The sequence below is a fragment of the Saccoglossus kowalevskii genome, chromosome 14, assembly GCF_978046115.1.
Source record: "Saccoglossus kowalevskii chromosome 14, keSacKowa6.1, whole genome shotgun sequence".
Taxonomy (NCBI): domain Eukaryota; kingdom Metazoa; phylum Hemichordata; class Enteropneusta; family Harrimaniidae; genus Saccoglossus; species Saccoglossus kowalevskii.
In genome coordinates, this window is record NC_140654.1 from 2,747,424 (window position 1) to 2,771,091 (window position 23,668).

Consider the following 23,668-nt stretch of genomic DNA (forward strand, 5'->3'; position numbering starts at 1 on the left):
GAGAAACCGTAATATTCAAGTTGCGTCACTCAATTCAACACTAGCAATGAAATTGTATTGATCGTGACTGCTTACGACCTTGAGTAAATTGCTCTGAATCAAAAGAACTTAGCGCTTCCCGTAACTTATAGTTGGGGTACGATAACTACCAGTAAAACATCACGTGTACTTCTCTGTGAGAAATTTCATCAGAAAAGAAGTTATGTTGTGTTATGTTGTGTTTTCTTTAACAAAATCAAAATTAACGTAACATGAAAGCAACGGTGAATATATGTTTATCAATCATCAAACTAAATATTCGATGTTACATACATGAAGCGAACTGCGGCGGTTATGTGGCTAAGACGAAGGACATGTGACAGTATTATTATGCTCGTCTACTACACGTTCGAGTAACTTTCCGGTAAAAACGTGATTAGTATCAGCAATAATTTCTAGTACTGCATGGAGAATTGCGTATTGTCATCAGACATATCTTTGTCCAGGATTTTTTGAACATTATCTCAAATTTCCGAAAGAATATTTGAATACGAGTTGGGGCATAGACCTTAGAATATGTATTTTAAGGTCTATGGTTTGGGTGAATATGAATTGAATACTTAGTATTCATATGATCTTTTGAAAAATTAGCTAAACAGTTCTCAACCACGGTTATGGTGAATTGGCGAATTTTCAACGAAGACAACGGTTCCGGTCATGAGCAGAGTTTGCCGTGTCATGAAGTCAACATTTTACAATGTTGAACACTACTTTTCGTTCTTGACATTGTGAAATTATTTTGTTTTTTTGGGGAGAAATTATGACGTATACAACGCGTGTAAAATACATTGTTCATTTACATGAAATTATAACACGCGCTGTGCGACGACCACCGCACTTTCATCACAATGATATTAACTAATGGAACAATGTAAACGACAGTGACACAGCAGTGATAAATTGATATGTGTATTTCATATCTCGATAATAAGTGCACAAAACTATATATTACTTGACAGATATTATCTACCTTCACTTTATATTAAAATGACAGTTGCTTAAAATACCAACGTTAATACATTTTCAAGCATTCTACTTTAATTAATATAATTATTATAGCATTTATAATAATCTTTGTCATCAAGGTTTTATTTTGTACGTAATCGTTTTTCCTATCACATTGTATGAAAGAATAAGTTTATGTGTCCAGACATCAATAACGAAATAATATTAAAAAGTTAACAACGTGTCATCTCAACTATAATGGGTCATCGTGTTTTACTGAAATATGACATAAGTGCATATAATTTGCATAAACTAATTAAAAAGTCTTCGGGAAAATAGCTATTGGATATCCTGACGTCAATATAAATAAAAATGGCGACGACGGAAACTATCACATATAAGCGTTGATTGGCTGTTATGGTTGAATGTATCAGTGTTTATAAAAAGAACAGAACGGTGCCATCATATAAATGCAGGCGGCTGTGTCATCACAGAGTTGACCATCGGTGACATTGTATACAATATTACGTGTTATCGATACTGCTAGAGCCCTGCTATGAGAAGCGTTGCACAACCGTAATACTGTGGGCCAGACTATCAATCATATTAGTAACTATGACCTTGAACAACACGATCAGATCTACATGTGTTCTCCAAAGCGATTGCTCAATAACTATGACAACAAGTCACGTAGTCTCTAATACACGGTAAGTGCAAATATAGCGCATAGAAAGTAAAATTGTACCGGGTACGGATGACTCAATAATAATAATAATAATATCGATGCAGCTATTTTAATACAGGTGGAATTTCTCTATATTTCAGAGTATTGTGGCTCTGAACGCTGCACACATTGGCTTTCACCCTTCTAAATAACGTCAGATTCCACACCTGTTTCAGTTATACCACACCCGGCATTCTGTTTAGGTATTTCCATGGAACCGCTTTCGATGATCATCTTGTCACAGGAAGGAATAATGTCGAAAGCCGTTCTGTTTGACGAATGACCATTTGCCCAACAGTTAAAATTATCGTTATTTAAGTGGCACATTGCCATCCAATGTTGATGGAAATGTTGTGGGTAATTACTAATTATGTGAAGAAGAACTTAAAGTAGGAATAACAATATTTTGACTCTCGACGAAATTACTTTTTGCGCTGAATGATTATGCATTCTCTCAACTTAAAGCGCGGTGGTCGTCGCGCAGCGCGTGTTCGAATATCATGTAAATAAACAATGTATTTTACACGCGTTGTATACGTCGCTATGAGTCCCATATCGAATAGGACGCGGCGCGACGACCATCGCCCTTTAAGTATAGCAGACTGTCATAGGAATTATAGTGTGCTTCTTTCTTTCCTCTGCAACTTTCATACTATGTTGGTATCGTGTTTATCTATCTATCCGAGAATATTGTTAGTTTCGGTTGTTCTGTCAAATGTGTCAAACAGATTATAAGCTACGTAATTACGCCTACTTAAGTATTTAACACTTCATGGACCATTGTCAGAGAGCAAACGTAATATAAAAGACACTGAACGATTCTTTCTTGAGAAACACATCACCCACATAGTTTTAAATTCAAGAAACAACGACTTTGGGAGATATTTAAGTTTGAAATCACCTCGCTAACTGAATAATCAAAATGTAGATAATGCTCATTTTGAGTATGTCCACTCTGTAACACATTTTAATTGTGTATAGCTAACTTTGTCTAAATATATAATTATATTAAAAAATAACCTAATGTTAGGGCAAAGAGCGCTACGAAACATGCATCTATACCTTAACTAATTAATTTAGTTAGCGCTGTGGTTCAGTAATTTTCCATCGTTAGTCTCAGTTGAACTGAGCTGATCAGGTGCCGTGTTTATACTATATAAATATATTACTCTCATACGAATTTCTGTTTTAATTTTAATATATTCACATTAGTGTATTAATGGCCCAATCATGTGGAGACATGAAATTAACGAGGTTAATTAAAATATCAGAAAAAAAATATTTGTTTAGGAATAAGATTATATATATTTTGCAAGTATATGCTTGACTGATTGGTTGTGGTATAATGGTATGACAATGGGCGATTATTTATATCTATTTATATTTTTATTGCATTATGTAGTGTAGGCCACCTTTCTTGTACAATTAAATACATAACAGACAGAAGGTCATCGATAACAAAGATATTTATTGAACAAATCCAGGTGACTCGATGCGGTAACGAAAATAATCAATCCACCAGTGAAAAATAAAAATAAATGCATTATCTTAATGACAATTTTATATTAAAAAACAGAGCGGATGCATCGATTTTCGAAATAATGTACCAGTAACTTTTTTTTATTTTTTTCTGGGCCTAACATGTAAATTGTAATAATTGTGTTATCTTTTTTTTAATAAATAAAATATAAACGAATTATTTGCTTATTTATTTGACGGCACAGGATTGGCTACCTCGGATGTCTATTTTTATCCGGGCAAGTATATATCCGCAGAATAAATCAGTTAACAAACCAAACAAATGTATATTACGAAATGTTTCGATATTTCATATTTTGCTGTTTATTTTTAAATTAGATTTTATGAATTTTAAAGTATGTGGAGAATTTTAACATAACTGTGTTTTTCATCAAAATCTTGAAAGTTGGTTGTTACATTTATCTCTCATACCAATGTTTACGTAAGCAAACCAATGTAATATAAGAGCCTTTAGTCACCCAATCACTGAATTGTTCAAATTATTAGAACATAATTTTGACACTACCACTTATTAAACAGAAGTCAAACAGAATAAATTCACGACAACAGAAACTTAATCAGATCAAATGCAAAGATGTGAACATACCTGATTTGTGTTGTTATTATATGTTATGGTTCAAAGACTTTATGTATCAGACAAGTTTGTTAAAAGTTTTTAAATCATCAATGTTTACAAATCAATGGTTCATTATTCATGTTGCAGCTGACCAAATCAACAATAACTCCTCACCCACAATGACGTCACATACCATTCCATAATAATAAACACTGTGAGAAAAAAACACCCAGGACATGAATACTTTCTCATTTTTAGTTCAAGCTCAGGCAAAAAAAATATATGTTGGAGTATGACTAGCGAGGCAGACTATGTGAGTTTACATAATCTCGTCTCATATTTAGTACACACTGTTGGAGTATGAATAGCGAGGCAGACTATGTGAGTTCACATAATCTCGTTTCATATTTAGTACACACTGTTGGAGTATGAATAGCGAGGCAGACTATGTGAGTTTACATAATCTCGTCTCATATTTAGTACACACTGTTGGAGTATGAATAGCGAGGCAGGCTATGTGAGTTCACATAATCTCGTCTTATATTTAGTACACACTGTTGGAGTATGAATAGCGAGGCAGACTATGTGAGTTTTCAGTAATCTCGTCTCATATTTAGTACACACTGTTGGAGTATGACTAGCGAGGCAGGCTATGTGAGTTCACATAATCTCGTCTCATATTTAGTACACACTGTTGGAGTATGACTAGCGAGGCAGACTATGTAAGTTTACAGTAATCTCGTCTCATATTTAGTACACACTGTTGGAGTATGACTAGCGAGGCAGACTATGTGAGTTTACATAATCTCGTCTCATATTTAGTACACACTGTTGGAGTATGAATAGCGAGACAGACTATGTGAGTTTACATAATCTCGTCTCATATTTAGTACACACTGTTGGAGTATGAATAGCGAGGCAGACTATGTGAGTTTACATAATCTCGTCTCATATTTAGTACACACTGTTGGAATATGAATAGCGAGGCAGACTATGTGAGTTTACATAATCTCGTCTCATATTTAGTACAAACTGTTGGAGTATGAATAGCGAGGCAGACTATGTGAGTTTACATAATCTCGTTTCATATTTAGTACACACTGTTGGAGTATGAATAGCGAGGCAGACTATGTGAGTTTACATAATCTCGTCTCATATTTAGTACACACTGTTGGAGTATGAATAGCGAGGCAGACTATGTGAGTTTACATAATCTTGTCTTATATTTAGTACACACTGTTGGAGTATGAATAGCGAGGCAGACTATGTAAGTTTACAGTAATCTCGTCTCATATTTAGTACACACTGTTGGAGTATGAATAGCGAGGCAGACTATGTGAGTTCACATAATCTCGTCTCATATTTAGTACACACTGTTGGAGTATGAATAGCGAGGCAGACTATGTGAGTTTACATAATCTCGTCTCATATTTAGTACACACTGTTGGAGTATGAATAGCGAGGCAGACTAAGTGAGTTTACATAATCTCGTCTCATATTTAGTACACACTGTTGGAGTATGAATAGCGAGGCAGACTATGTGAGTTTACATAATCTCGTCTCATATTTAGTACACACTGTTGGAGTATGAATAGCGAGGCAGACTATGTGAGTTTACATAATCTCGTCTCATATTTAGTACACACTGTTGGAGTATGAATAGCGAGACAGACTATGTGAGTTTACATAATCTCGTCTCATATTTAGTACACACTGTTGGAGTATGAATAGCGAGGCAGACTATGTGAGTTTACATAATTTCGTCTCATATTTAGTACACACTGTTGGAGTATGAATAGCGAGACAGACTATGTGAGTTTACATAATCTCGTTTCATATTTAGTACACACTGTTGGAGTATGAATAGCGAGGCAGACTATGTGAGTTTACATAATCTCGTTTCATATTTAGTACACACTGTTGGAGTATGAATAGCGAGGCAGACTATGTGAGTTTACATAATCTCGTCTCATATTTAGTACACACTGTTGGAGTATGAATAGCGAGGCAGACTATGTGAGTTTACATAATCTCGTCTCATATTTAGTACACACTGTTGGAGTATGAATAGCAAGGCAGACTATGTGAGTTTACATAATCTCGTTTCATATTTAGTACACACTGTTGGAGTATGAATAGCGAGGCAGACTATGTGAGTTTACATAATCTCGTTTCATATTTAGTACACACTGTTGGAGTATGAATAGCGAGGCAGACTATGTGAGTTTACATAATCTCGTCTCATATTTAGTACACACTGTTGGAGTATGAATAGCGAGGCAGACTATGTGAGTTTACATAATCTCGTCTCATATTTAGTACACACTGTTGGAGTATGAATAGCGACACAGACTATGTGAGTTTACATAATCTCGTTTCATATTTAGTACACACTGTTGGAGTATGAATAGCGAGGCAGACTATGTGAGTTTACATAATCTCGTCTCATATTTAGTACACACTGTTGGAGTATGAATAGCGAGACAGACTATGTGAGTTTACATAATCTCGTCTCATATTTAGTACACACTGTTGGAGTATGAATAGCGAGGCAGACTATGTGAGTTTACATAATTTCGTCTCATATTTAGTACACACTGTTGGAGTATGAATAGCGAGGCAGACTATGTGAGTTTACATAATTTCGTCTCATATTTAGTACACACTGTTGGAGTATGAATAGCGAGGCAGACTATGTGAGTTTACACAATCTCGTCTCATATTTAGTACACACTGTTGGAGTATGAATAGCGAGGCAGACTATGTGAGTTTACATAATCTCGTCTCATATTTAGTACACATTGTTGGAGTATGAATAGCGAGACAGACTATGTGAGTTTACATAATCTCGTCTCATATTTAGTACACACTGTTGGAGTATGAATAGCGAGGCAGACTATGTGAGTTTACATAATTTCGTCTCATATTTAGTACACACTGTTGGAGTATGAATAGCGAGGCAGACTATGTGAGTTTACATAATTTCGTCTCATATTTAGTACACACTGTTGGAGTATGAATAGCGAGGCAGACTATGTGAGTTTACACAATCTCGTCTCATATTTAGTACACACTGTTGGAGTATGAATAGCGAGGCAGACTATGTGAGTTTACATAATCTCGTCTCATATTTAGTACACACTGTTGGAGTATGAATAGCGAGGCAGACTATGTGAGTTTACAGAATCTCATCTCATATTTAGTACACACTGTTGGAGTATGAATAGCGAGGCAGACTATGTGAGTTTACAGAATCGCATCTCATATTTAGTACACACTGTTGGAGTATGAATAGCGAGGCAGACTATGTGAGTTTACAGAATTTCGTCTCATATTTAGTACACACTGTTGGAGTATGAATAGCGAGACAGACTATGTGAGTTTACATAATCTCGTTTCATATTTAGTACACACTGTTGGAGTATGAATAGCGAGGCAGACTATGTGAGTTTACATAATCTCGTCTCATATTTAGTACACACTGTTGGAGTATGAATAGCGAGGCAGACTATGTGAGTTTACATAATCTCGTCTCATATTTAGTACACACTGTTGGAGTATGAATAGCGAGGCAGACTATGTGAGTTTACATAATCTCGTTTCATATTTAGTACACACTGTTGGAGTATGAATAGCGAGGCAGACTATGTGAGTTTACATAATCTCGTTTCATATTTAGTACACACTGTTGGAGTATGAATAGCGAGGCAGACTATGTGAGTTTACATAATCTCGTCTCATATTTAGTACACACTGTTGGAGTATGAATAGCGAGGCAGACTATGTGAGTTTACATAATCTCGTCTCATATTTAGTACACACTGTTGGAGTATGAATAGCGAGACAGACTATGTGAGTTTACATAATCTCGTTTCATATTTAGTACACACTGTTGGAGTATGAATAGCGAGGCAGACTATGTGAGTTTACATAATCTCGTCTCATATTTAGTACACACTGTTGGAGTATGAATAGCGAGACAGACTATGTGAGTTTACATAATCTCGTCTCATATTTAGTACACACTGTTGGAGTATGAATAGCGAGGCAGACTATGTGAGTTTACATAATGTCGTCTCATATTTAGTACACACTGTTGGAGTATGAATAGCGAGGCAGACTATGTGAGTTCACATAATCTCGTCTCATATTTAGTACACACTGTTGGAGTATGAATAGCGAGGCAGACTATGTGAGTTTACATAATCTCGTCTCATATTTAGTACACACTGTTGGAGTATGAATAGCGAGGCAGACTATGTGAGTTTACATAATCTCGTCTCATATTTAGTACACACTGTTGGAGTATGAATAGCGAGGCAGACTATGTGAGTTTACATAATCTCGTCTCATATTTAGTACACACTGTTGGAGTATGAATAGCGAGGCAGACTATGTAAGTTTACATAATCTCGTCTCATGTTTAGTATACACTGTTGGAGTATGAATAGCGAGGCAGACTATGTGAGTTTACATAATCTCGTCTCATATTTAGTACACACTGTTGGAGTATGAATAGCGAGGCAGACTATGTGAGTTTACATAATCTCGTCTCATATTTAGTACACACTGTTGGAGTATGAATAGCGAGGCAGACTATGTAAGTTTACATAATCTCGTCTCATATTTAGTATACACTGTTGGAGTATGAATAGCGAAGCAGACTATGTGAGTTTACCTAATTTCGTCTCATATTTAGTACACACTGTTGGAATATGAATAGTGAGGTAGACTATGTGAGTTTACATAATCTCGTCTCATATTTAGTACACACTGTTGGAGTATGAATAGCGAGGCAGACTATGTAAGTTTACATAATCTCGTCTCATATTTAGTATACACTGTTGGAGTATGAATAGCGAAGCAGACTATGTGAGTTTACCTAATTTCGTCTCATATTTAGTACACACTGTTGGAATATGAATAGTGAGGTAGACTATGTGAGTTTACCTAATTTCGTCTCATATTTAGTACACACTGTTGGAGTATGAATAGTGAAGCAGACTATGTGAGTTTACAAAATATCGTATGAATAGCCAGAGCCAGGCAGGCTATGTAAGTTTAAATAATCTCGTCTCATATTTAGTACACACTGTTGGAGTATGAATAGCGAGGCAGAATATGTGAGTTTACATAATCTCGTCTCATATTTAGTACACACTGTTGGAGTATGAATAGCGAGACAGACTATGTGAGTTTACATAATCTCGTTTCATATTTAGTACACACTGTTGGAGTATGAATAGCGAGGCAGACTATGTGAGTTTACATAATCTCGTCTCATATTTAGTACACACTGTTGGAGTATGAATAGCGAGACAGACTATGTGAGTTTACATAATCTCGTCTCATATTTAGTACACACTGTTGGAGTATGAATAGCGAGGCAGACTATGTGAGTTTACATAATTTCGTCTCATATTTAGTACACACTGTTGGAGTATGAATAGCGAGGCAGACTATGTGAGTTTACATAATTTCGTCTCATATTTAGTACACACTGTTGGAGTATGAATAGCGAGGCAGACTATGTGAGTTTACATAATCTCGTCTCATATTTAGTACACACTGTTGGAGTATGAATAGCGAGGCAGACTATGTGAGTTTACATAATCTCGTCTCATATTTAGTACACACTGTTGGAGTATGAATAACGAGGCAGACTATGTGAGTTTACAGAATCTCATCTCATATTTAGTACACACTGTTGGATTATGAATAGCGAGGCAGACTATGTGAGTTTACAGAATCTCATCTCATATTTAGTACACACTGTTGGAGTATGAATAGCGAGGCAGACTATGTGAGTTTACAGAATTTCGTCTCATATTTAGTACACACTGTTGGAGTATGAATAGCGAGACAGACTATGTGAGTTTACATAATCTCGTTTCATATTTAGTACACACTGTTGGAGTATGAATAGCGAGGCAGACTATGTGAGTTTACATAATCTCGTCTCATATTTAGTACACACTGTTTGAGTATGAATAGCGAGGCAGACTATGTGAGTTTACATAATCTCGTCTCATATTTAGTACACACTGTTGGAGTATGAATAGCGAGGCAGACTATGTGAGTTTACATAATCTCGTTTCATATTTAGTACACACTGTTGGAGTATGAATAGCGAGGCAGACTATGTGAGTTTACATAATCTCGTTTCATATTTAGTACACACTGTTGGAGTATGAATAGCGAGGCAGACTATGTGAGTTTACATAATCTCGTTTCATATTTAGTACACACTGTTGGAGTATGAATAGCGAGGCAGACTATGTGAGTTTACATAATCTCGTCTCATATTTAGTACACACTGTTGGAGTATGAATAGCGAGACAGACTATGTGAGTTTACATAATCTCGTCTCATATTTAGTACACACTGTTGGAGTATGAATAGCGAGACAGACTATGTGAGTTTACATAATCTCGTCTCATATTTAGTACACACTGTTGGAGTATGAATAGCGAGGCAGACTATGTGAGTTTACATAATGTCGTCTCATATTTAGTACACACTGTTGGAGTATGAATAGCGAGGCAGACTATGTGAGTTCACATAATCTCGTCTCATATTTAGTACACACTGTTGGAGTATGAATAGCGAGGCAGACTATGTGAGTTTACATAATCTCGTCTCATATTTAGTACACACTGTTGGAGTATGAATAGCGAGGCAGACTATGTGAGTTTACATAATCTCGTCTCATATTTAGTACACACTGTTGGAGTATGAATAGCGAGGCAGACTATGTGAGTTTACATAATCTCGTCTCATATTTAGTACACACTGTTGGAGTATGAATAGCGAGGCAGACTATGTAAGTTTACATAATCTCGTCTCATATTTAGTATACACTGTTGGAGTATGAATAGCGAGGCAGACTATGTGAGTTTACATAATCTCGTCTCATATTTAGTACACACTGTTGGAGTATGAATAGCGAGGCAGACTATGTGAGTTGACATAATCTCGTCTCATATTTAGTACACACTGTTGGAGTATGAATAGCGAGGCAGACTATGTAAGTTTACATAATCTCGTCTCATATTTAGTATACACTGTTGGAGTATGAATAGCGAAGCAGACTATGTGAGTTTACCTAATTTCGTCTCATATTTAGTACACACTGTTGGAATATGAATAGTGAGGTAGACTATGTGAGTTTACCTAATTTCGTCTCATATTTAGTACACACTGTTGGAGTATGAATAGTGAAGCAGACTATGTGAGTTTACAAAATATCGTATGAATAGCCAGAGCCAGGCAGGCTATGTAAGTTTAAATAATCTCGTCTCATATTTAGTACACACTGTTGGAGTATGAATAGCGAGGCAGAATATGTGAGTTTACATAATTTCGTCTCATATTTAGTACACACTGTTGGAGTATGAATAGCGAGGCAGACTATGTGAGTTTACATAATCTCGTCTCATATTTTGTACACACTGTTGGAGTATGAATAGGGAGGCAGACTATGTGAGTTTACATAATTTCGTCTCATATTTAGTATACACTGTTGGAGTATGAATAGCGAGGCAGACTATGTGAGTTTACATAATCTCGTCTCATATTTTGTACACACTGTTGGAGTATGAATATATTATCTTATGCATTTCCAACAGGCACAATGATTCATGGCAGCATGTTACGATATGATTACGGTCATTGTAACTGCTGACAACATTCAACTGCGTATGATAATATGAGGTCGGATAGTTGTTATCGTGCTAGACTTCAGATTTAAAAACAGGCTTAAGCAGTAGAGTTGACGGGCAATTGAGTAATTTGACAGAGGAGATGAAAGCAAATGTAATATATAAGTTTACACCTCACCTTACCTAATTTAATTTCCAGAGATTGGTCAGTACAGACAGTACTATTGCAAATAATAGTACTGCACAGTTCGACTGACTGTATACATAAACATCCAATACTACTAGACACTTTTTATACTATGATCTGGCATTTGTGCACCGTCAACCCCCAAGGTAAACTTACTGCCATGTGTACCGTCAACCCCCAAGGTAAACTTACTGCCATGTGTACCGTCAACCCCCAAGGTAAACTTACTGCCATGTGTACCGTCAACCCCCAAGGTAAACTTACTGCCATGTGTACTGTCAACCCCCAAGGTAAACTTACTGCCATGTGTACTGTCAACCCCCATGGTAAACTTACTGCCATGTGTACTGTCAACCCCCAAGGTAAACGTACTGCCATGTGTACCGTCAACCCCCAAGGTAAACTTACTGCCATGTGTACCGTCAACCCCCAAGGTAAACTTACTGCCATGTGTACCGTCAACCCCCAAGGTAAACTTACTGCCATGTGTACTGTCAACCCCCAAGGTAAACTTACTGCCATGTGTACTGTCAACCCCCAAGGTAAACGTACTGCCATGTGTACCGTCAACCCCCAAGGTAAACTTACTGCCATGTGTACTGTCAACCCCCAAGGTAAACTTACTGCCATGTGTACTGTCAACCCCCAAGGTAAACTTACTGCCATGTGTACCGTCAACCCCCAAGGTAAACTTACTGCCATGTGTACTGTCAACCCCCAAGGTAAACTTACTGCCATGTGTACTGTCAACCCCCAAGGTAAACTTACTGCCATGTGTACTGTCAACCCCCAAGGTAAACGTACTGCCATGTGTACCGTCAACCCCCAAGGTAAACTTACTGCCATGTGTACCGTCAACCCCCAAGGTAAACTTACTGCCATGTGTACCGTCAACCCCCAAGGTAAACTTACTGCCATGTGTACTGTCAACCCCCAAGGTAAACTTACTGCCATGTGTACTGTCAACCCCCAAGGTAAACGTACTGCCATGTGTACCGTCAACCCCCAAGGTAAACTTACTGCCATGTGTACCGTCAACCCCCAAGGTAAACTTACTGCCATGTGTACTGTCAACCCCCAAGGTAAACTTACTGCCATGTGTACTGTCAACCCCCAAGGTAAACGTACTGCCATGTGTACCGTCAACCCCCAAGGTAAACTTACTGCCATGTGTACTGTCAACCCCCAAGGTAAACTTACTGCCATGTGTACTGTCAACCCCCAAGGTAAACGTACTGCCATGTGTACCGTCAACCCCAAGGTAAACTTACTGCCATGTGTACCGTCAACCCCCAAGGTAAACTTACTGCCATGTGTACCGTCAACCCCCAAGGTAAACTTACTGCCATGTGTACTGTCAACCCCCAAGGTAAACTTACTGCCATGTGTACTGTCAACCCCCAAGGTAAACTTACTGCCATGTGTACTGTCAACCCCCAAGGTAAACTTACTGCCATGTGTACTGTCAACCCCCAAGGTAAACGTACTGCCATGTGTACTGTCAACAAACAATGTTTTTCACAGATGCAAAATAGAACAGCCAAAGCAAAGGACAAGTTTATGACGGGTCCGTGTGAAACAAAAATCGCATCTCTAGCAAAATATCTGTTTACCGGATTTATCTATTTATTCTGTATCACTGCAATCTGATACAATCCACGAGTCATGAGCTTTATGTATTGAAATTCAATTTTATTTTAAGCAATTTCCCATGTTTTATTTAGTGTTGGGCTTATTTCACGAGAGATGAACAATTGCAACAGAAATTGTCATTTGTGTTCTTTTTTGGCAACTCCAGAATCACGTTCCACTTGAGACATTGTAAGCACTGTTGGTCATGTCAGCAATGCAGGATATATGTAGTAAGTTGCTGGGCTACGAATCTGCATGCCTAATGTAGAATACACTGCTCTCACATAGAAGGACTGAATAATTAGCTGAGAAGTTCTGTCACTCATTCTCAGTATGATTGGCTTAGGCATTTAAATTGACAAACTGGAAACACGCCGTTTGCCAAAAACAGGTGTTCGAAACGGTGGTGGGCAAGTAAGGTAACAACCAGACCAGCTGTTACCAGATAAAGTATTAGGAGAGTTTTTAGCAAAGTAGGGAGTAGCAGCTAAGAAAAATTGGTTCAATTAAAATCGCCAGCACAGCAAGGCAAACGGTGCACTGCTTTTAGGTCCCACTCTTATTCTCTTACAATGGAGAGAGGCTAAGATTAAGCTTCATAAGATAGAGATGACGCCCCCACCTGATGAAGGGTAGCAGCAAGAGACGGTCATCTTAAATGTATACGGATTTTCGGCTATTTTGTGAGCCTTCTAATATTACCAATTAAAAAAACAACCTTGATCTAATAAAGTTGTTAAGAAACCAATATAATTATCTCACTATTAATAATTACGCATCAAAGCTCATTCATACCATGACAATTGTGTGAAAGTAGGTGGCCATATTGAAATTATGCAAATAAGGCAGTATTTTATCCTTCGTTATTACTAGCTGGTCGTTATCGTATACTAATATTAAAGTATATAACTCGAAAGTGTAGTTGACTGGTTTGCACCGTCACTCTGCCTTTATGTACTCGTCAAAGCGTTGATTACAAACTCATTTCCTGTATTGATCTGTCAAGAAATGTATAAATATAATTAATATAACGGGAAGTGTCACATCATCATCGTATCTTTTCTTTTTTTAATTTATATTTCTGAAGTGAATTACGACTGCCTGTTCCCAGATGGGTTTTGAATAAATACAGACAAGTATTCGCTGTTGTGTACATAATAAAGATTAAACACGATTCGTTGTATTGCTAAGATAACAGGTTAAATAGATCAGCGGGGGAATCGTTATTCCTTGTACAACATCAGTTAAAAGAAATAGTCTGTCACGAGGGAAATGCCTTGTTACAGAATAACCACATATTAAGGAATTACTAGAAAATAATTGATAAACCGGGAATCCCTGCTCAGTAAAATTCACAAAATACAATTCTGGAAATGATGGGGTACATTGCACTTGACTCATTAATATCATAGCTTTGTATCATGCCTGTGTTAATTGGACTATATCCGTCCTGAATTATTGCTACATTATCTGGAAGTGGCGATTCATATATTTTGACAACTTGGTATATTACGTGCCATGAATAAAACTGTGTTGATTTCATCTGGAAAGCGAAAAGCGACGGAAAGCTATCAAATGTATTATAAATGGTGAATATCGATTTACACCCTGTCATGTTTTCCAAACAAAAATATAGGATGCAAAAAATTAAATTCGTATTTGGACAAACACATATCGTACCGTACATCCGTTGAAAGTGGTCATTCATTCCAAGTAGTTAAACCCTATTTCCCCGTGGCCTGGTAATAATATTTAACGTATTCGTGCTCACAGTGTTTTGTGATCTGCACTGCTCCGAAGAATCGCTTCTGTATGTTTTCATGCAATCGGCAACAGTGTATTAACTAGAGCTGTTTTACCCTTTGGAAACTAGGTTGAACTTTGACAATTACGTAATGAACACTTACTGAGGCAATCCTGTAACCGATTTTGACCAGTTTTCAGTCAATCTCTATGGTTTAACCAAGCAAGTGTCCTTATATACCTCGGTAAACTGAGTGTACTCTAATTACCACCTTAGACGGCATACCCATTGCACCGAGCCGTTACCCCACAGCTCTTCTTGTGTCGGTTTTTGTCTTTTAATAAATTTTTTTCATTTCTAAATGTTGTTATTAACAAGCACATGGCAAAGCATACAAAAGACAATTGCATGTAAGCCATTGTATTAACTTTTGACTTCAGTGTCATACATTATGCAAGACGGAAAATAGATAATATCAATTTGTTATCAGAAGGTTTACATTATGCGGAACACAACTGTAGGGTTTGCGATTATAAACACACTCTGCCATGTGTACTGAAGGTGCATACTTTCGATATGGTAAAATAACACGTGTGAACATTACATTTTGAAAATAATGGTTCAGTGATTGCTAGCTGAACTGTAATCTAAGTCATTGCAAAAGCTTTCCATTAATAAGAAAAAACATTTAGGTGTCATGATAGTTTATAAATTATTGGTCAATCCTTACACCGTGTTAGTTGGCCAGTCACGAGTAATCTAACATAACACGTACGAAACACACGTTGTTGTTGTTGGGTTCAGGCACTCGTGGGAATTCTATAATTATCAAATATCTCTTGAATGACAGAATGAATAAAAATGCAAACTGTATGACACTGAATAGATTCTGTATGTGTCTAATTGTTACTAATACAAAGAAATCGATTTTCTATATATATATGGCACTACCTGCATCAATCTTATTTGTTGGTTGAATAATGCATCTGGACTGCAAAAACATATTTCCAATAATTCGAAATGGCGACAAAAATGCATAAAATTTATTACCTAGTTGTTAGTAAATACTTCTGCAATCGCATTATAATAAGGCAATTAAAAAAGGTGTTGACTACTAATGGTGTCTTACACTGTGGCTCCCAGCAATTTGGAAAACATGATTGGTTAACTTTGATATTACATGAAAAAACAAATTAATATATTAAATAGCCGCAATGCAGGATATTGTCTCTTTGATGGGAGGATGGTTGTATGTCACTGTTTAAGACAATGATCTCTTAACCAATACGGTGAACAAAGTGTTGCTGATTTTATCTACTCAACCCCTATATAGCCAGTATAATAGCAAGGTGGCCAACTGGTTCAACTGTACTTCACACTTGGCATATATAACACAAAGGATATTTGAAAAAGTACACATTTGTACGTCCTGTATTACCCCATATAAAATAATAAATGTCTAAATTATAATGTTGACTCTTTTTCTAAAAATTAATAGATTCGGTGTGTTTGTGGTTAACCTCACCATAAATGTCGTATGGTAGCATAACATGCATACATGATACAGCGACTTCATAATTTATTCAGTCAATCATAATCTCTCATACACGTGATCACCTAGAGACAATACTTTCATACGTATTCGCGTATCGTTTGGACAAATATTGAGATAATGGGAACAATTTAACAATTGCCATTTCTTGCGTAACTACCTCGTTTCGTCAAAGAAACACAAACATACAATTTATTAGTTTGACCAAGAAATATTATGGCGTGTTACTAAAACCGTTTTTCTTTATTATGTATTGGCTACATGTACAAAATAACTGACATTTATATTTTGATAAGCACATGTTTCAAATGTATTATTTTAATATGAACAATACTTCAAATTATTATACATCTGTCACCGTAATGCCATAAGTTAACAGTGTGCCGTAATGTCGCGGTATAGCACTGGGTATTGTCATCCTACCATATTAGGAAATGCGAGTTATATGTATGGAACGATTACGCGTGCAAGCGTTCTCTAATAATACAAACAAACATGGCGGCCCCCAGGGTTTGCCCTAACCCCACAGAAAGAAGTTCTCTAAATCTATTCTAAAGATTTAGGATTTCGACATTCCCATGATGTATTATCGGGTGGAAAAGATGTATAATAATGAGGTTATTACAAGGATACCGCAAATTTTTGCACCAGACAGTACGCTGTCGCATTGACACATCGATACTCCCGCTGTACTGTCTTCGTGCATACTTTTCGGTATCTTCGTAATAACCTCATGGTCACTATGACACATTCAGATTCATAATGGTTGACCATATGCTTGCAGTATATGTTCTTTAACCACTGCAGCGATGTTATTTGAGCCCATGCTACATTAATTCAGCTAAGATTTTAGCTTTGTACTCATGGTGGCACTAATCGCTCGCCTAGACACTAATCGTCTCTACATGCTTTCACAAAAAGAGCTGACATATAAGTGATTTTGGCCTTTTCATGAAGAATGGTATCACGATCAAATATGCCTCAGTTTTGGGGATATGACTATGGTAACATGTTCAATTCTCACATCTTCAGTGAAGAACAAAGAAGGCGACCGATTTGCTGATATCCGTTAGGGATTTCCTTTTTTGTCAAAGATCTGATTTTAACTTAATTTTAACTAAACACATGATATACCTTGGCTAGTCTTCAAGTGACATCATCGATTGTAGCCATTTTATATCGGGATGCTATCATAATAATATATGTTTACAGCAGCAGGATTATTTTTTCATTTTTATAAAAATGGCTGAAACTAAATTTCTGTTAATTGAGACTAAATGCAGGTCCAAAATGCTCACAGTTCACAATTTGTCATCTACTATCATATGTGTCATATAAGCACAATTTTCAGAAAAAATCTAATTAATGTATTCACACATCATTCTCTATCTTTAAGTGTTGTTGTTATCATAATAACAAATATAACAATAACAAGTCATTGTCAATGACATAGTCCCCGTCATGTTTTTGGTGAACAATGAAAAGCATAGTCAGATTATGTTTAAACATTGGGATAGTATTTAGCATATTAACTACAAATGCGCATGAAAAAGGTATAAGTTTTAATGAAATTGGTCAAGGCATGCACCAGAAACTGATTTTGGGGACAATTAATGGCTGTCAGTTGAAGATTAACAAAATAAAACATAATGATATTAATATGTATCATGACTTATCTTGGCTTTGTACCAAGTTTAAACCCTCTCTACAAAATGGGCAGAACACTCATAAAAAACAAAATGGCCACCAGTCGTGCATCAGTAACTCACTATGACTCATGTCAAAGTTGTTTGAATTTTGTGATTTTATTCATTTTTGACGTTTTCATTAAAATGGCTGCCATTCGACGAAATTTTGATGAAAACGAAAATAAAACAGAACACAACATTTAACCATTTATATCTTGCCTTTGTGACACATTAAACCCAAATCTGTACAATCATCTCTGTAAAATGAGCAGAGCACTCGTAAAAAACAGAATGGCCACGAGTCCGCCATTCTGTATCGAATCACGAAAAAATGATGCGCATCAGTAACCAACCGTGAATGGTGCCAATGCCAAGTTTGAATGAAATCGGTCAAGGCATGTCCGAGAAACGGTCGATGACTTGTCCAAATGTTGATTGACTACGTCTAACGGGGAGTAAAAAGGAGACGTGCAACCACGCATCCTCGTTTTACAAAGGAATAACTACTACAAACATATTTGAGCTGAAATTCCTGAATTTACTTTGCTGCAAGATCATGTCAATTGCAACCCACATCGAAGTATTTTCTCTGCAATGGGTGCGACAAAACGCTCGTGAAGGACGTGTACAATGAGTTTCCCATGGATTGATAACAATATAATTCTCCATGTTATGTAGTGCATTTATATGAGTGAATAGTTTGTTCATTCTTCCTGCCCTGTTGAACTTCTTTTTGATTGCAGTACTGGGGGGTCAGAATATCTATTCAACACATGAGAGATGTTTCATCATTTTTGAATATTTCTGCAGGTAATTTGGCTGAAAATGCGTTGAACATTTGTTTGAAATAAGTGCCCTTATATATAATGGTTTGTTCCAGTGTTTATAAAAACAATTAGCAGTTTTGATTGGCTTTTCCCCTGACGCCTTCGGCCAATTACGTGTTTCAAAATGCAAAGGACTTGGCATGTATTCAACTATAAAAGTTAATGCAACAGTTCCAATACTTTATTCAGATATCCAACTGACTGTCTGAACCATTGAAGTACAGACGATCTGTCAGCTACTCATCTCTTACTTCCCTGTAGGCTTTCACACCTTGTAGATGCATGAGAATCCAGTCTTTTAGGTGCTTACTGTTTACTCATCTGGTAACACCCACAACAATCTTATCTATTCTGAGTGTAAAGCTTAGTAAGATCTGACAATTTGAACAGCTGTATATCCTTATCTTCTCTCCACTCATCTATTTAGGATAATAGCTCCACTGATGCAATAACTTTGCATGTTTGGACACTTGAGATTCACGAATAACCCAGAGTGACATTGGAGTTGACCTTCAATAGAAGTGTTATTGTCCAATGCTACAACAAATTCTTTCATTTTTCTCCCAATATATTAACGTTTTACGAAACTCTATTTTAGTCGCTAATCTACAAGCATCTGAAAGAATTATCTAAAATGTTCGTTATATAGAGCAGTTCGGTGGTAAATTTGACGTTCCAATTGGTATTATAATGAAAAATATATTTGTTAAAATTCTATAATGTGTTTTACAGTGTTGACATTTTAATATGAATGAATAAAATATAATGCGAATTATTATTAGGCCAACTTCAAATTGGAATTCTTCTTTTATACCTGCTGGATAAAATAGGGCATTTCATCAATAAGTTAACTTCTCCTCTTTACCTCACAAAACACCGAACTCCGACTAAGTTAAAACATAATTCATGTATTTTCAGGTATCTAATTGTAATTTACAACTCCAATTACATTTTGTGAATAACTCCGAATGAAACACATCGATATGAACATTTCCCACCGGGTTGTACATTTACAACTAGTAAATACAACAGCACACATTAATGGACAGAGCCGAAAATATACAGCATTAGCTAAGTACTGTTATACAATGACATGCATTGATGGCCATGGTTATGATTGGTATTCATACAATACAATTGTCGAAGAGAAAGGAATTAAAATGCAATGAACAAAACACGCTATACTGATAATAATATGGTCTTTTTGTGTTTATCATGGACATAAAGGTGTCTATAAAGGATATAAATCTTTAATTTGTAAAGCAGAAAAATAAAATTATATAAAACACAAACACACAAATAGTATATTCTGGATGATTTATATGAGGGGTCTATTTCCTTTAATTTTAATTTTACCTGTACAATTTATTTATTAATTTATTAATTAATTAATTAATTTATTAATTCATTCACTATTTATTTATTTATTTATTTATTTATTTATTTATTTATTTATTTATTTATTTATTTATTTATTTATTTATTTATTTATTTATTTATTTATTTATTTATTTATTTATAAACTTTGTTCGTTTGTTTGTTTATTCATTTATTTATCTATGTGTTATTGTTCGTAAATCAAGGCGTGTTGTGATGAAAAACAACATCTTACAACTGTGGGCATGATTTTACATTTTACATTTTATAACAACCCGACGAAAATAGCAGTAAATTCCATGCGTGCTTTTCTGTCATTGAAGCATGCCGCCGTTGTTGAATTGAATTGCTTTTTCAATTACAATTCAATATCTTCTCGCCCGCACATTTAATATACTTTTTAAAATACATGAAACATATTATTATACATTTGTTATGTTTCGCCCTAAGTGAAGGGTTTCACACCTTTGTATAAAAGTGTATCCTGCCACATTTGAAAAGCACGGTACGAATAAAACATATTATTGCATTAATCTCTTGCTAAGCTAAACTTATGTAGATATGTTATGTGTAAAAATAGACAGAGAGATTAGCAAAGTTTTATTTTTTGTAGATACGCTGGTTGGGATAATTTTTTTTTTTGTGGGAACAGTGATTTGAAATAGCTTTTAAAAGTAATTCGGTCAAATGTAGTTCACCCTTACTTCTAGAATTCACCAGGTGTGATATTGAATTGACAACTTCCGGAAACTATGATGGCGTGGTGATAGAGCGGCCGAACTTCTGATCAATTCGGTATGTCCTAATCTGTGTATTTATTATTATAAAATATTCTGTATTGCACATGGCTTCTGCATTTATAGAAATACATTAATATATTCAACCTTGTCTGTTGACACAATTTATACATACATTCAGTCTGTTAGTTTCATTAACTGAACAACATTTTTTCATATTCATTGTATGAAGTAACATTTCATTCATGGCCTTGATTTTAAAGTTTATTTTCAAAATGTATTCTAAAACATGGCAAAGACACACTGAACTATGCTTTGAGTTAAACGATTGTCTGTAAAATAACATACGGATTACTGGATATTTGTGTACTTTGTTTGTCACAATGTCACGCTCTCTACCTAACATCCACTGAGGGCTCCTTCTAATCAGTTCATATAAACATTCTCAATGGTCAGGTGTTCCATTGGTAACAAAACTATTTTTTATTTTGAAGGTACGTCAACTGAATCTTCCGACCAAATATACCCAATATGTTGACAACTACTTGCAGCAATCGCATTTGACGCAGTGTTAAATGTGATTTTCTGTTTGTAAATATGTAGAAATAAAAAACCTTTAAAATCACTGAATTGTCTACATTTATTTATTTTGCTAACATTTCTGTTGCTTCAAGAGAATATTCAATGAACAAATAATAAAAACGTCTCTTTTATTTTTTTTTCACAATCGAAAACATCTTTCTAAACGTAGATGAATCACTATAGATAGTTAACATATCTCCCAGTGTTTGTGACACATTAATCAAACCAGCACTGTTTGCTTACATGAATGATTTGTCCCTAAATTGCTATATTTACATAACAATGGATACTAACATTTCATTGGCAGCCTGCACTGCCTCATTAGCATATTATTTTCTTGTAATATTTAGTAGTTGCTATACTGTAATTACCTCATTGGAACCCCCATCTAAACCACTACCATAGCGCCACAATGCGAGATGTTATTGTTTAATGTCTTGCGTTATCACGGAATAATGGCTCGTAAAAGATGTTAACTGGAAGACACTTCTGTAAAATAAAAACAGGTTCTTAAAACAGGCGGGACAAATGTACATGAACTTAGTAACACTGAGTGTATCCTATAATTGTCAGTCAGAAATATTATAGGGGTTTTAGGAAATTGGTCTTTCACGTGACACATATGGAAACGAAGGACTAACTTAACCTAACTAACAGTCACTGCCAGTTCAGTCATTATATCTTAAACACTGGAAAGAAAATCCAAGAAAATCAACGATACCTCAAATAAGTGACTGTAATTAGATGATATTCAGAAGATATATCCAAACAGGTTTGATTCTATATAATCACATTTAACTATGATAATCTGTGCTTCACATTACAGTGACTGGTATTAATGGATATGGTTATGTTGAAAGTTGAGTCTACTTCCATATATAGAAATATTTGAGTGGTTAAGACTGTATCAATGAAATCATCAATGCCTCGGTCATTCATATCAAAGTCAAGTACCTCTCTTGATGCAATGACCAAAGACAATCATCCATCTACAGAAAATGGTGATACAACCGTGAGACGTATAACCAGACGTTTCGCACTAGAAACTAGTGCACATGCACTTCCTAAATCAGCGAAGAGTTCTCACACATATACTCAATGCATGTGGGTTGTCATCTTCTGTGCAGCATGTTCGGTGTACTTGTGGCAAATTGGAGATCTTCTCAGCCTGTACCTATCGGTTCCTAAGCGAACTGAAAACATTTTGGTATCTGCTAATACTCTTCCATTTCCTGCTGTTACCCTATGTAACACAAATAAAGTCAGACGTTCGATGATTCAACAAAGCGGATACAGTTCGCTATTGGATTCCCTGGAAATTAACACTCTTATATACTATCGTAAGTATTTCTTAGTCGTCACCAAAACAACTTTCACCACCATATACAGCTATGAACCGTGCTTTTCCCTATTAATCTGTCATTACTGCAATGCGGGGAATATTGTTGTACTTTCAAATATGGTTAAATACGACAATAACCCAATTGTTTGGTCACCTTGACAATATCTACGCTATCAGACTATAAAATGAATAGATTAGAACCTTAGAACGCTCAGCATCGTGGAGTGTAACAAAAGCCTCATTCTTTTGCTACCCAAACCTGAAATATATAGTTAAATACTCGCCTCTGTATTTGTCGTTTTCTTTTTCAGCACCTTGTCTGGACGATGATTTTCTATGTACCGAGGATCAGGGACCGTGTATTAAATTCTATCATGTCTGTGATGGTGTTTGGAACTGTCAAAGATTACCTGGTGTTGCGTTTAATGTCAGAGATGAAGAACAGTGTGCGTCACAAGGTTAGGTCAGAAACACCATTTGAGGCTTTTACCATATCAAACTCAGTCCGACTGCCTTCAGATTAAGACATCTGTCAC